Below are 12,080 nucleotides of genomic sequence, written 5' to 3'. Positions count from 1 at the left end.
TCGCTCTCTTTCTCTCGCTCTTTCTTTTCTGTTCAATGAATTTTGTGAATTGTAAATCAATCGATAATTCAATTGGGCACTTGAAATTCAGATTAACAATTAGCAGTAGCTATAAGCTATCAGAATTTATTTGTTTATAAAGGTGATAAGAATCTTTGTGTGTCGTTTTTTTTTTGCCCGCTGTGCGTAAGAGAAAAGCTGTGCGTGTTTTGTTTTTAAAAAGCTTTCAGTGCATGAGACGCGTGGTAAGTGCAAGACTCTCGCGGAGAACAAACCTCGCTCTGGTAAAGCGAAAGAGGGTGAGCGATTGATAGGGAGCGTAACTGACAACCTCTTAGTCAGCCGAGGGCATAAATAAGTCAATTTAGAGGAAGTAGATATAGCAGCTACTTGGTATTATCATTATAGATTAAACAAAAATTATGTTTTGTATCGATAGTTTTAACATGCGATGTTTTTTTTACAACAGCGACTGTAAATCATAAAATGTAAACACGACTTGTGGCTTCTTTAGCTTAAAGCTTCTGGTGTTTATGTGTTTAATGTTAAGTTAAGCACAAGCATAAAAAGCTTTATGCTGCTGTTAAAATGACGCAGCGCTTTTTAGGCTGTTTTCCACGTTGTGCGCAATTTTAAATTTAGTTTATTTGATCAAGCAGCTGAACTTTAAATTGTTAAAGGGTCATTTAATTTTTTGTTTTTAACAAGAATTGGTGGATGTAATTTCGTTTATGTACACTGTGTCCCATTTTAGAGAGCCATTAATGATTTTTGTTTGTTTAAAGAATTACTTTGATCACAATGAATTCAGAAAAATGATGTACTCATTTAAAAAAGTTAGAAAAAAAAGTCATGTTCCCGCCCGGGTTCGAACCGGGGACCTTGTGCGTGTGAAGCACACGTGATAACCGCTACACTACGGAAACTGCTGGTAGCTCATCAACTTAAGGCCGCTCAAGATCAAAAGCTCGCACAGTTTGATATTGTATAAGAAATTGGTGACATTTTAACATTGAAATAAAAAATTGTATGCGATCATTATTGAGGATAAACAAGTTGTAAAGTCTGCGCCTAGCTCTTAAGATATGTATATGAGTCAAAATGAATAATTTCATTATAATTCATAAATGCGTAAAAAAGTAATAAAAATAAAATTATTTTCTATTATAAAAAAAAGTACAAATTTAAAGGAAATTATTATTAAAAAATACAAAAATCTAAGACTTGTTCCCGCCCGGGTTCGAACCGGGGACCTTGTGCGTGTGAAGCACACGTGATAACCGCTACACTACGGAAACTCATGAAAATCGATCGGCCTAATGTGGCTCATAGGTGCGGCTCGGCTCGCTGGGGCCAGGCAATTACTGTCGTTGGCCAAAGCGAATTGTCCCCGGCTGGAATTTGTCAAACTCTTGCCACGCCCACTGTTAATTGGCATCTTGCCAGGCCGCCCACTTTCAATGGCTGCTCAATTGGCACAGAGGGCACAAAAAGCATTCGAGGTATTCGCTGGAGTTGAGAAATGCCTGAAACATGCACACAGATTACCAAGTCAAGTTCCAGCAAGTACACCTCCGCCACGCGCCTGCCCTACTCCCACGATTCACCTTTAAATAAATTTGCCCACGCTGATCCTTAATTAAAATTCCTATTGTCTGTGCTGGCCTGCATAGATTTTGCCACCCCCAGCGCCTGCCGCTGGCACACAATTAATATGCAGGCCAAGAACGTTTTCTAACTGCTCGCACTCGTTATAATTACGCATTTAAATTGGCACAAAGGTTGAATCCATTGCCAGAGCTGGAGACGGCGTCCTGGCCAGATATATCACCAGCCTTGGCTGTGAATGTTGAATTCGCTCTCGGCTCGCTTTTGTTATTCGCTTGCTGTGGGTATTATAATTTAAATCGGCTAATACGTAACGCATTGAAGGAAATGAATTCGCCTTGTATATATTCGGTTTATATATTAATATCGCTAGTCAAGTGAATATATATATAATGTCTTGGCTCTCTTCGTCTGTCAGTTATTATGCAAATAAGTCTATCAGTTGTGATGGTATTTTGATGAAACTTGGTTTGGATGTGTCCTTTTATGGGACAATAAAGTTTTGTTTATAATTTTTTAAATATTTAATTAAATTATACCCCGGTCCTTGAGCCAGCTAAATAAATATTTGAATAAAAATGGAAAGTTCGCCAACACCAGCAACACATTTTTGTTATTCTGCATTTCTTAACCAAATTTACAATTAACGAGTGGTATTTCGGAAAAATTAAATATGCAAGTCCCATCACATGTGAACTATATGTGAAAACTTAAGTTTCAGTTTTCCATCCCGAATTATTATATCATATAGTCGCTTATTGCTTTTCAAGAAATCTCTAGCATTTTCAGAAAATTAGGAATTGAATTGGACTAGCAACATTTGGATAAACTTAATAGTATCAATTGATTGATTGTAATATATCACTAAAGTTTCATATTCCTTATTATTAGATCGGTAAATACATTTTGTATTATAAGCAACTTCGTGTGGTTTCGATTCAACTAAACACTTCAATGTACATAGATTGCTATACTATAAAGCTGTCTTTCTCTATTATATAGATATACAACATACAAATAAATAAATAAAGCTATCTCTATCTATCATATAAATATATAACATTCAAATAAGTTATATATAAAAGAATTATTAGAATATTATATCGTACATTAAAATATGTAACGCTGCAAAGGTATTTAATCTTCGGCAATCCAAAGATAAATCTTTGTTGTTATTGTTGGTTTTGAGGTTGTTGTTGTGTGTGTGGTGTGGCCCCATAAATTTGGGTCAATGGGCAAAACGTCAGAATTGAGTAATTACAACATAATTTTCAATTTTGCAGTTTACGTTGTAAATTAATTTGCGGTCGACATTTGCAAAACGGGCCGCGCGCATTGTGTGGCACGGCTTTTGGACAACGCCTATTATCCCCCCACTACCCCACCACGTCGCAATCCCGCCATCTCGCCACTGCAGCAGCAGTTGAGGCGAGTCGAGTCGAGTCGAGTCGAGTCTATGCTGATGAAGCGCACAATCGTGACATGGGGCGTGGGGTATGCGGGCTGCTTGGTCAGAACAATTATAGCAACAATTAAGGGGCAGCTGGGCAGCTCATTGGATTTGTGTGTTGGCGGGTCGAGTGCTAAAGGAGAGGGGGAGTTGGAGGGTCGGGGGGGTCGTCGTTTGTTGTGCATAATTAATTTGCAGTTATTTTGCACGTTCGTGTGTTTTTTTCTTTATTTTTTATTCCCCCTAATACGGGCTGGGGGTTCCGCCTGGGGGTCTGGCAAAATCTGTTTACGATTTTACAGTTGAGCGCATTTTAATTGAAAAAAACTAAAAGACAAGCCAGTGTCAACGACACATGCGAAGCAGCAGCAGCAGGCGCTGGGGCGTCGTTGTGAGGGTTGGGCAGGGGGGGGGGGTGAGGCGTTGCTGGTTCTGTAGTCAACAGCTGTGGGCAAGCATCGTATTGGGTGGGCTGGGTGGCTTATGTAGCGCATGCAATAAAAAATTGACCCGAAAATGTGTAACAAATGCTGTGACATATTTTCACCAAAACCCCCTCGCCCCCGCCCACAATACCTCCCCCCTCCACTAACACATTTAACAAACACAAGCCAATACCCCGTTGCCAATGATCCTGAAAAGGAAACAGCGAGTCACAAAGGGTGTTTCAAATGGGACGTAGTTTGTGCGCGAGACGGCTCTTTGATAAGGGGGCGGAGTGTAAGAGAGGGGGGGGGAGGTTGCGTGTTTGTGTATAGTGAAAATCGGTTGCGGGCAACATTTGTTTTGGGCAACAGCACAGCAAATGTGCAAAATTGAATATGTGAAAAAAAAAAGAAACACAAAAAAAAAAAATAAACAAAACAAAATAAAGTAAGGCAAATGGCAAAAATCTGTAACTGTAACTGCAACATGGCATGAACTTAATCTGCTGCCGATAGTTGCTGTTGCTGTTGTTGTTGTTGTTGTTGCCAAGGGTTTGTTGCTCAATTTGTAGCCCGTGCATGGCATAACAGCTACTTTTGGGGCGCAACAGCAGCAGCAGCAGCAGGCGCTAGAGAGTTGGAGAGCGAACCAATCCGAGCCAAATACCGCCGCATTTTCAATATTGCGGCAACAATTTTCATCGTTGTTTGTATTTGCCTCGCGTTGTAATAATGAAAGTAACGATTGGGGCGTGTAACATACCCCCCCCCCCCTCCCCCCTCCCCCTCACTGCCTCGCCATCCTTCGCCTGCCACACCCTTTTTTGCATTGGTTTTTGGGTTGCGGCATTATGGCAATGCGGATTGCGGATTGCGGCTTACGCTCCACGGGAGGGGGTGGCGGTGGCGGTGGCAGGTCAGCTCTCAAGCTCTCAACTCGGGGGTGTTCATTTAATTGAAAAAACAAGGCGACGGCACTTTAAGTGAAACCGAAAACAGATGGAAACGAAAAACTTACAATAATTGCTCTGAAGGCGCTTTAATCGACTCGGGGGATGCCCAGTTCAAAGTTCCAGGCTCCAAGTTCGAAGTTTCGCGCGTGGCAAAAAGGGCTCAATAAACAGCTGCCCAAGTTCAACCCAACAGAGCGAAGTGTGCAGCAAATGAATTCTTTATAGAGCTGAATATCAACATTATTGAGCAATTTCCTTAATTAACAGAACATTAAAACAAAGCGAGAACTGTTTGTAGGGCAACATTTTAAAAAGATTGCCAAGTCAAGAGAATGTATGTGTAACATATATATGGTTGAGCCAATTAAAGGAAGCTAATAAATACTAATCAAATTATAAATTCATTTGGAAAATAATATAAAATAGAAGAAGCGAGAAAGTTAGCACAAAAGTTATACACACGGCTCAACGATGCTTAAGTTTGATATATTTATAAGTTTTTCTATAATATATCTTGTTTTGCTTTGGAAACATTCACCTTGATCTGGCCAGGTGAATATATTGTTTGCACTTAAACGGGTCACTAAAGAAATGCTTTCATAAAATACCTCAAGGTATATCTTATTATCATTTTTATATTCCGCAAAAGCACTCAACCAACTTATTCAAAGTTTTCGCTTAAGCAAAATTAATTTGAATAAATATTTTAGTTATCTGTTATTTAATGTAAATTTAATTAATTTTATATAAAACAAAAGTACTTACCCAATATCAATACAACCTGTAAGTAAATAATTATTAAATTAACTTACTATTTTGCAACAATAAGAAATAAACGAAAGAAGATTAATTGTTTATATGTATAAGAATCATTGGACAAATTCTCAATGAATTCCAGTATTAAAACATGAAAATTCCATAATCAATAATACATTCGCCTGGCAAACTTCAAGGAAATAAAAGTAATCCCTGTTAAAGATATATTTCCGGTGATTAAGTCATAGCAAATATTCAAACTTAATTGGTATGAACCGTGCACTTTACAAGATATGTGAAATGTGTTTTTAACCAATCTTTGAAGCCAATAAAAATGTATTACATAAAGTCTTTAAAAGGGCGAGCATTTACGCAGAATAGCATCGGTTGATTAAATAAAAGTATTTTATTTACTTATCATTAAGTGTTTGCCATACTATTCAAGGGATTAAGTTGCCAAGCAGCCATAATAATCTCCTCAAGCATTCTCAACAGTTCCATTTCTCGAGAAATCTGATCCACAACTAAAATGTTTCGCTATCTATATCAATTTAAATGCGATACAAGTGGACGAACGAGTACTTAAGGGCTGCCGCTGATGGTTTCCAACTGTAACTCGATATTTTTTCCTTGCTGCAATTGGTGGCGCCATTAGTTTGTGCAACAGACGCCTACACAGGGACATTTGCGCGTAGGTGGTTGGGTGGTTGGGTGGCGCCCCTCTGTTGCACAGACAGTGCTATCTTTGTCCATATATGTATATATACATGGGCGTCTGCGTGTGCGTGTGTGTAAAGCCAGTTTGTAAACAAACAGCACAGAGAAGGATACAAGGCCAGGGCATGGGACATGCCAAACAGACGTCGCTCCGTGGTCGGTTTGAACTGGACAAACAGGATGACCAGCGGCGATTGCAACTGAGCTCGTTTAAACGCATGCCATCCCGTTGTTGCGTTATGGGGCAGCTGTCTCTTTCTCCCCTTCTCGTTCTCGTTCTCCTTCTCTCTCTCTATCTCTCTCGGCGCTTGGCGCTTGTCATGGCAGCAGCACAAAACCAATAAGTCAAAAGACCAAAAAGGCTTAACGGACTATAAAAAGCAAAAGGCAACACGAAAGAAACTCAGCACAAAATTACAATGCTTGCAAAAAACAGAAACAAGACAGACAAGCTAAAGTCGGCATGCCGAACATTTAATACCCTTGATTAAGATAGCTTTAGAAACAGTTAACTTTGCCAGACAGAAACTATTTATTCGACGGATTTGATTCGATGTTGATTAAGATTCTGCTCATAAGCAATCATCATGATGGATTCTAAAAGATTGGTTAAGATATCGCAAGCAAAGAAACTATTTTTAATATAAAAATTATGATATAGTGTGCTGATTGTATTATAGACGAAAGCTTTAATATTAAGAAGCTAGTTTTGATGGAAACCAACTTCTTTTCAATCTGCAGAATATTATATTCGTAGCATTAAGCTTTTAGGAGATATAGTACTGAACTATTCTTAAGCAACATCCGCTCAGCTTTTAAACATATACATAAATAATAAATAAAATATATCTAACTTTATCTGAACAGCAGCACAGCTCAAATAAATGCTTTAATTTATTACGAAGACATATAAGGAACCACTTAAAAACAAATTTCAAAGCGTTTCAATTAACTCAAACGTGGTTTCAGCCAATTGTTTGATTTGGTCAGCTCGATATAGTATGTATATACATATATCCAATTAGATTAGATTGACTGGCTTTATTGGAATGCCATAAAACTTGTCGAAAGGGTATCGATGGCCATAATAACAACACGTGCTGTTGTTGACTGTTTTGTGCAGTGATTGCCGTATAGGAGTCGAGATCTATCTACTCCCTACCAACCCGTCCAGCGACCCATTTGTGCCAAGTGTGTGACAATAAAATGTTTACTGATAGGCAGCAGCACGAACAACAACAGTAAGCACTAAGAGAAAGCCCGGTCGAGCAATTGAATGTGGCACAAACTGCTTGCCGGATGGCTGGCAATGTTTCACTGCGTGTCGTGTGTGTGGGTGTGTGGGTGTGGGTGGGTGGGTGGGTGGTTGTGCCTGTCATCTATTAAAAAAGGTTGCCAAAGCAAACTAAATGGCAGGCAAAAAGCAAAGCCCGGCGACTATTATAAATAATAAATGCTGACTGGTCAAGCCAGAGCCGAGTCCAGAGTCTAGAGTTTAGTCCTCGCCCCCTTCCGTTGATGCCCACCTCTAGCCCAGGCCCAAGGCGCAACTTTCGGCGCCGGCTGAGCAAAAACAATTTGCTCTGGCACTGCTTTTCTTGTTGCTGTTGTTGTTGTTTTTACTCTTCCTCTTTTTTTATTTTCCCGGCTAACGCGCCCTTGGCTCATAAATCTCAACCAAGAGTGAAATAAAGCTAAACGTACCGTCCAGATACGAGCTACTGGGTACTTGGACAGGGGTTACAGGGGGGGGGGCAGGGGGGGCTGGGGCTTTCGGCGGCCTAGGCACCTGGCAAATTGATTTGTTGGTTTATTTGGCTACCTCTAACCCGCACGCTCCCTTCGGCGCAGAGCGACGCCTGTTTGTGTCATAAAATACGTCGACGACGACGACAGGATGTTATATGAAGTGTCCTGGCTTGAAATGACATTACGATGAAGTGTGAGCCAGGCTGCAGGCGGCACTATAAAGCAATTTTCAATTGCCCCCAGCCACTGCTTGAGGGTCTGTACCTGATCGATTCAATTAGACGGCCAGCCGCCTAATGTCTTTAATTTAAATCAATCAATCAATCAATCAATCTAGCCGGAGCTGCTGTCCCCCAAATATCATTCCGAACTTATTGTTAGTTTAGTTTTTCGGGAGGTTTTGTTTGTTTTTTTTTTCCTTCGGGTGTGGCTTATCTAGCCTTCATTTTTATTCGGCTGCTTTGGCCTGGCTTAGTTTGGGAATTGATTGGGCCGCCTTTGGGTTTCGGCCCTGACCCACAGCTACCGCTTAGTTTTAGCCAGCAGCTTACGCATTTCGGGTCCTTTTGTCTTACGGCTAAGCTGCTTAATTTATTTGACCCTATTCAAGCTTCTCTCTGAATTCTGTGCAGATTTTAAAGTGGATTCTGAATTGCTATCAAATTGCCGGCAGCTTCACTCACAGCAAAAAGGTGAAACACACACAAGGTGACCTGCATTTACCGTTATCCTCTAGCCTGATGTGTGTGTGTGTGTGTATGTATGTGTGTGTGCGTGGGCGTTTGTGTGTGGGGGCGTTTGCTTCCTCTCGAGTCGCTTTCTCTGGAAAATGTTGTTCACATTTTGTAGTTTTTTGCTTATGTTTGCATTTAGCCGGAATTTCTATGAGCGCTTCAACATTATTAAATGCATCTTAGGTGCAGTATTTATTTATTTATTGTACTTTGAATCGTCTTTGCTAGAATTTCAACTTGAGACAGCATCAAAATTGAAAAGCCCCCTGCTCAAAAATAATATGCTCCGTGGCTCGGTTTACGGTTCCCACCGGCTTTCTGCCTTTAGGTTCGACTTATGCATATGCATACGATTACAAAGTTGTAAAAAACGCCTTTGTAATATATTTAGAAAATGATTATTTGGCATTTATAACGGCTAAATTCTACACGCAGAAAGTTTGCGAAATTGAAACGAATTTGATTTCTGGAACACTGTATTAATTGCATGACTTGCATCTGTGTATTTCTGGCTAAATTCTACAGGTAGAAAGTTTGCGAAATTGAAACGAATTTCTTTTCTGGAACACTCTATTAATTGCATGACTTGCATCTGTGTATTTCTGTTATGTTATTTGGGCTCTGTGTACTTGAGCACAAGTCTATAATCGCTTTCTCCTGAAAACAAAGAAGGCATACACAAGGTATTTGATTTATTTTAGATGTTCTACGTGCAGTATTTAAGTTTTCTTAGCTTTACTATTTATTCACCTAACAAGTAGAAGCTTATATAACAAAGCTTCGAGTACATAGGCTTCACTCTGAGTTTATTTTCGTGCTCAGTAATCTGCTGAAATTGAGAAGTTTACGAAGCCTGGAATATTTTGATTGCATGACCTGCATCTGTGCAACGGCGGCTCGTTTGCTGCCATTTGCTTGCAATCTTTCAATAATTCATGATGCAATCAATAACGCAAGCTAACAACACGTGCCCCTAACAACATTTGCCGGCGAGCGGAGGGTGGGACTTGAGGCAAGGGTCGATTGAGTTAGGAGCTGGAATAGTTACCATTCTTAACCGTATGCTGACTGGCATTTCGTTTACATTTAGCTACGATTCGTTACACCTGCATATTTTGCCAATAAATTGCCGACTGGCGGGAACTTTTCTGCTCGTGTCCTGCTCTAGCTTGCTTTATCCTAACTGCCATCGATGTGTGCCTGGGCCGCAGCGCTATCAAAATGTCAAAGTTCAATGTGCAATTTAAATGCAACACAGTGCAATTGGCTCTGCCTCCATGCTGCAGGTGCAACGATTGCTGGGCAAAAAAAAAATTGCAAACAATTTATATTTAAATGCGCTGCAATTTGCCGCAGCTGCTTGAAGGCAGGGTTGCGGCTGGTCGCAGGGGGTTTGGCTGGATATTGCCTGTGGCTATTTTTAATTGGCAAATAAAAATGTGCAGCGTACAAATGTGAATTGCTACAGCGAGTGGCAAATTGAAAACTTATTGTAGAAAATCAACGCAGCGCCAAAAACTATGCTATGTAGAAAAGGCAAACAGACCGCCGCATACAAACACACACACACATACACAAGCGCACAGGAAGCATCGATTATTCAAAACATCCGCAATTGCGAACGCTTATCAACAATAGCGCCATCTAGCGCCAGCCAGGCGCAGTTTGTCAAAATCATTTCGAGTTTCGTTTGCCATTTTTCTTTTTTGCTGTTGCCCCCTTTTGCTGCACAGTGTGTTAAGGCTTAGTGTCTATTGTCACACACTCACACAAACACACACAAACACACACTCACACACACACACACACACACACACACACACATGCCCTCTTCATTCATATGCATGACGATGTGTCCATTTTTGTGGCTTGTCATTAATGCATAAAAAATGCTAATGGGGCCAACGTTTATGGCGTTGCTTTTGGCCAAAACGAAACAAAAAGGTGCAAACTGTTGTTGCCTCTTGTTGCTGTGGTTCTTTTTGCTGTTGTTGCTGTTGTTGCTATTGGGGCAAATGTGTTGTCGTAATGCCTTTTAAATGAAGTTGTGCGCCATTTGCCATTTGAAGTTTGCTTTTTTTTTATTATTATTTTGGACTCTTTTGCACCGTTTGCACTGATGGCCACAACACACACACACACACACACACTCAGCCCCAAATTGACTTGAGGGGATTATCTGCAATGGCAGATTAGTAGTAAGCATCTTGCTCCTGACTCTTGTAATGCTAAAGGATTTTTATGGCGTAATTCCATGCGAATAGGCACTTTGATGCTGCTCGTCGGGTATATATGTAACTATATCTGGAATAATGCCAGGACATGTCGGACTGTTAAGCAAATGTCCTTAATAGCCGGACAGCTGGTACGAAATGATATGATGGCATAAAGGCGAGCAGAGAGAGGGAGGGAGAGAGAGAGAGGCAGACCAGGTTGCAGCTGGAGTAAAAGATGGGCACAGATTACATTCAAGTAATTTTTCAACATTTTGAACATATTTGTACTACAAAAATAATAATAGTTAAGGTCTAGTTCTTAACCAATTAATAGTAATTAAAGTCAAATATTAATTGCTAAATATATTTTTTTTTTATATTTATTAATATTTATTCGAAAAGAAACTTGCTTTCAAATTTTATTTTCGTTTATTTATAATCCAAATTCACTCAAATTTCATTTTCGACTTAATTTCAGAAATTATAGAAAAATAAAATTAAGGAAGTGAAAGCTTGTTCAATTATATTTAACATTTTAATGCTTGATTTGTTCGGTTTCTTGTATGTTGAAATTCCGAATTAATGAGTTATTAAATAGTCAAGTCAAATAAATCGGAGTATCTTAAGTGCGACACATCGTTACGTTTAATGGGGTTCTGAAAAGCCAACATGCTAACCATTTCATTAGGGGGGTTCCCTTTTTGTTGCGCTTTAAGTATACATTTTATGCGACACCATTTTAATGTCATGTCGACGTGAGCCGAAACCGAATTCCCAAATGGGATGCCAAATAAAAAGGTTGCTCCTAAATGGGCGATATTCAATTTACCTTTTGTGCGTAGGCTTTTAAAGTCTGCGACACTTTTAGGTGTCGCCGTTCGAGCAGCTGACCCAAGTCAGTAGCTGTAGCTTTAGCATTATCTCATACTGTATCTTCAGCGCCGTCTTCATTTGTGTGTGCCCCACTGTAACTTCGCCTCAGAAATCCAACAAGCGGCATCAGGACAAAGGAAAAAAGATGATCACCATAAACCAACAAAAACAGCAAAAGGCAAACAAAGCTTTTGCTGCATGTGCATGCGTGTGTTTATTGTGCCTAGGTGTGTGTGCGTCTCTCTCTCTCTCTCTCTCTCTGTCTGTCTGTGCGTGTTTGTTTTAGTGTTATCTGTGCGTCAGCATCAGCGGCGCGTAACGCGAACATTTTTCAAAGCAACGCAGCAATAACCAACAATAACCCAGGGCCCAGATACAGATACAGGACACAGGAGATAACTCTTGTAGCATCCAATTTGACTAGAGTTGACAACGTGGCGTGTTTTTGATACGTGACACGACTAAAATATCGAACAGTTCACGTTTATATGTTGAGTTTAGCAGAAACAGGAGAAAAAAACTACAATACACGTCGTGAACGAGACTTTACTTTAGTTAACACCAAGTTCTAAAATTTTAAGGGGCACACATATGAATCA

The 12,080-nt window shown here is 40.0% G+C and overlaps 1 protein-coding gene and 2 non-coding genes across 4 annotated transcripts in view; 1 reads left to right on the top strand and 2 right to left on the bottom strand.

Moving 5' to 3' along the window:
• The first annotated feature begins 122 nt into the window (after positions 1–122).
• The window catches only part of Naam (Nicotinamide amidase), a 35,049-nt gene continuing 23,091 nt past the window's right edge, over positions 123–12,080 (top strand). Inside the window, exon 1 of one of the 2 annotated variants that reach the window (XM_064690772.1) lies at positions 123–142. The gene's annotated coding sequence lies outside the window, so the exon portion shown is untranslated. Of the gene's footprint in view, positions 246–12,080 lie in introns of both variants that reach the window. The other variant, XM_064690756.1, reaches the window with a different exon arrangement.
• Positions 854–926, bottom strand: TRNAV-CAC (transfer RNA valine (anticodon CAC)). The gene has a single exon. It is a non-coding gene; the product is annotated as a tRNA-Val (tRNA).
• Positions 1,226–1,298, bottom strand: TRNAV-CAC (transfer RNA valine (anticodon CAC)). The gene has a single exon. It is a non-coding gene; the product is annotated as a tRNA-Val (tRNA).

This window comes from Drosophila montana, unplaced genomic scaffold (genome assembly GCF_035044405.1).
Source record: "Drosophila montana isolate Dmon_TW-CO22-7 unplaced genomic scaffold, ASM3504440v1 contig_1505_1, whole genome shotgun sequence".
Lineage (NCBI taxonomy): Eukaryota > Metazoa > Arthropoda > Insecta > Diptera > Drosophilidae > Drosophila > Drosophila montana.
This window is presented reverse-complemented; position numbering and strand designations above follow the sequence as displayed.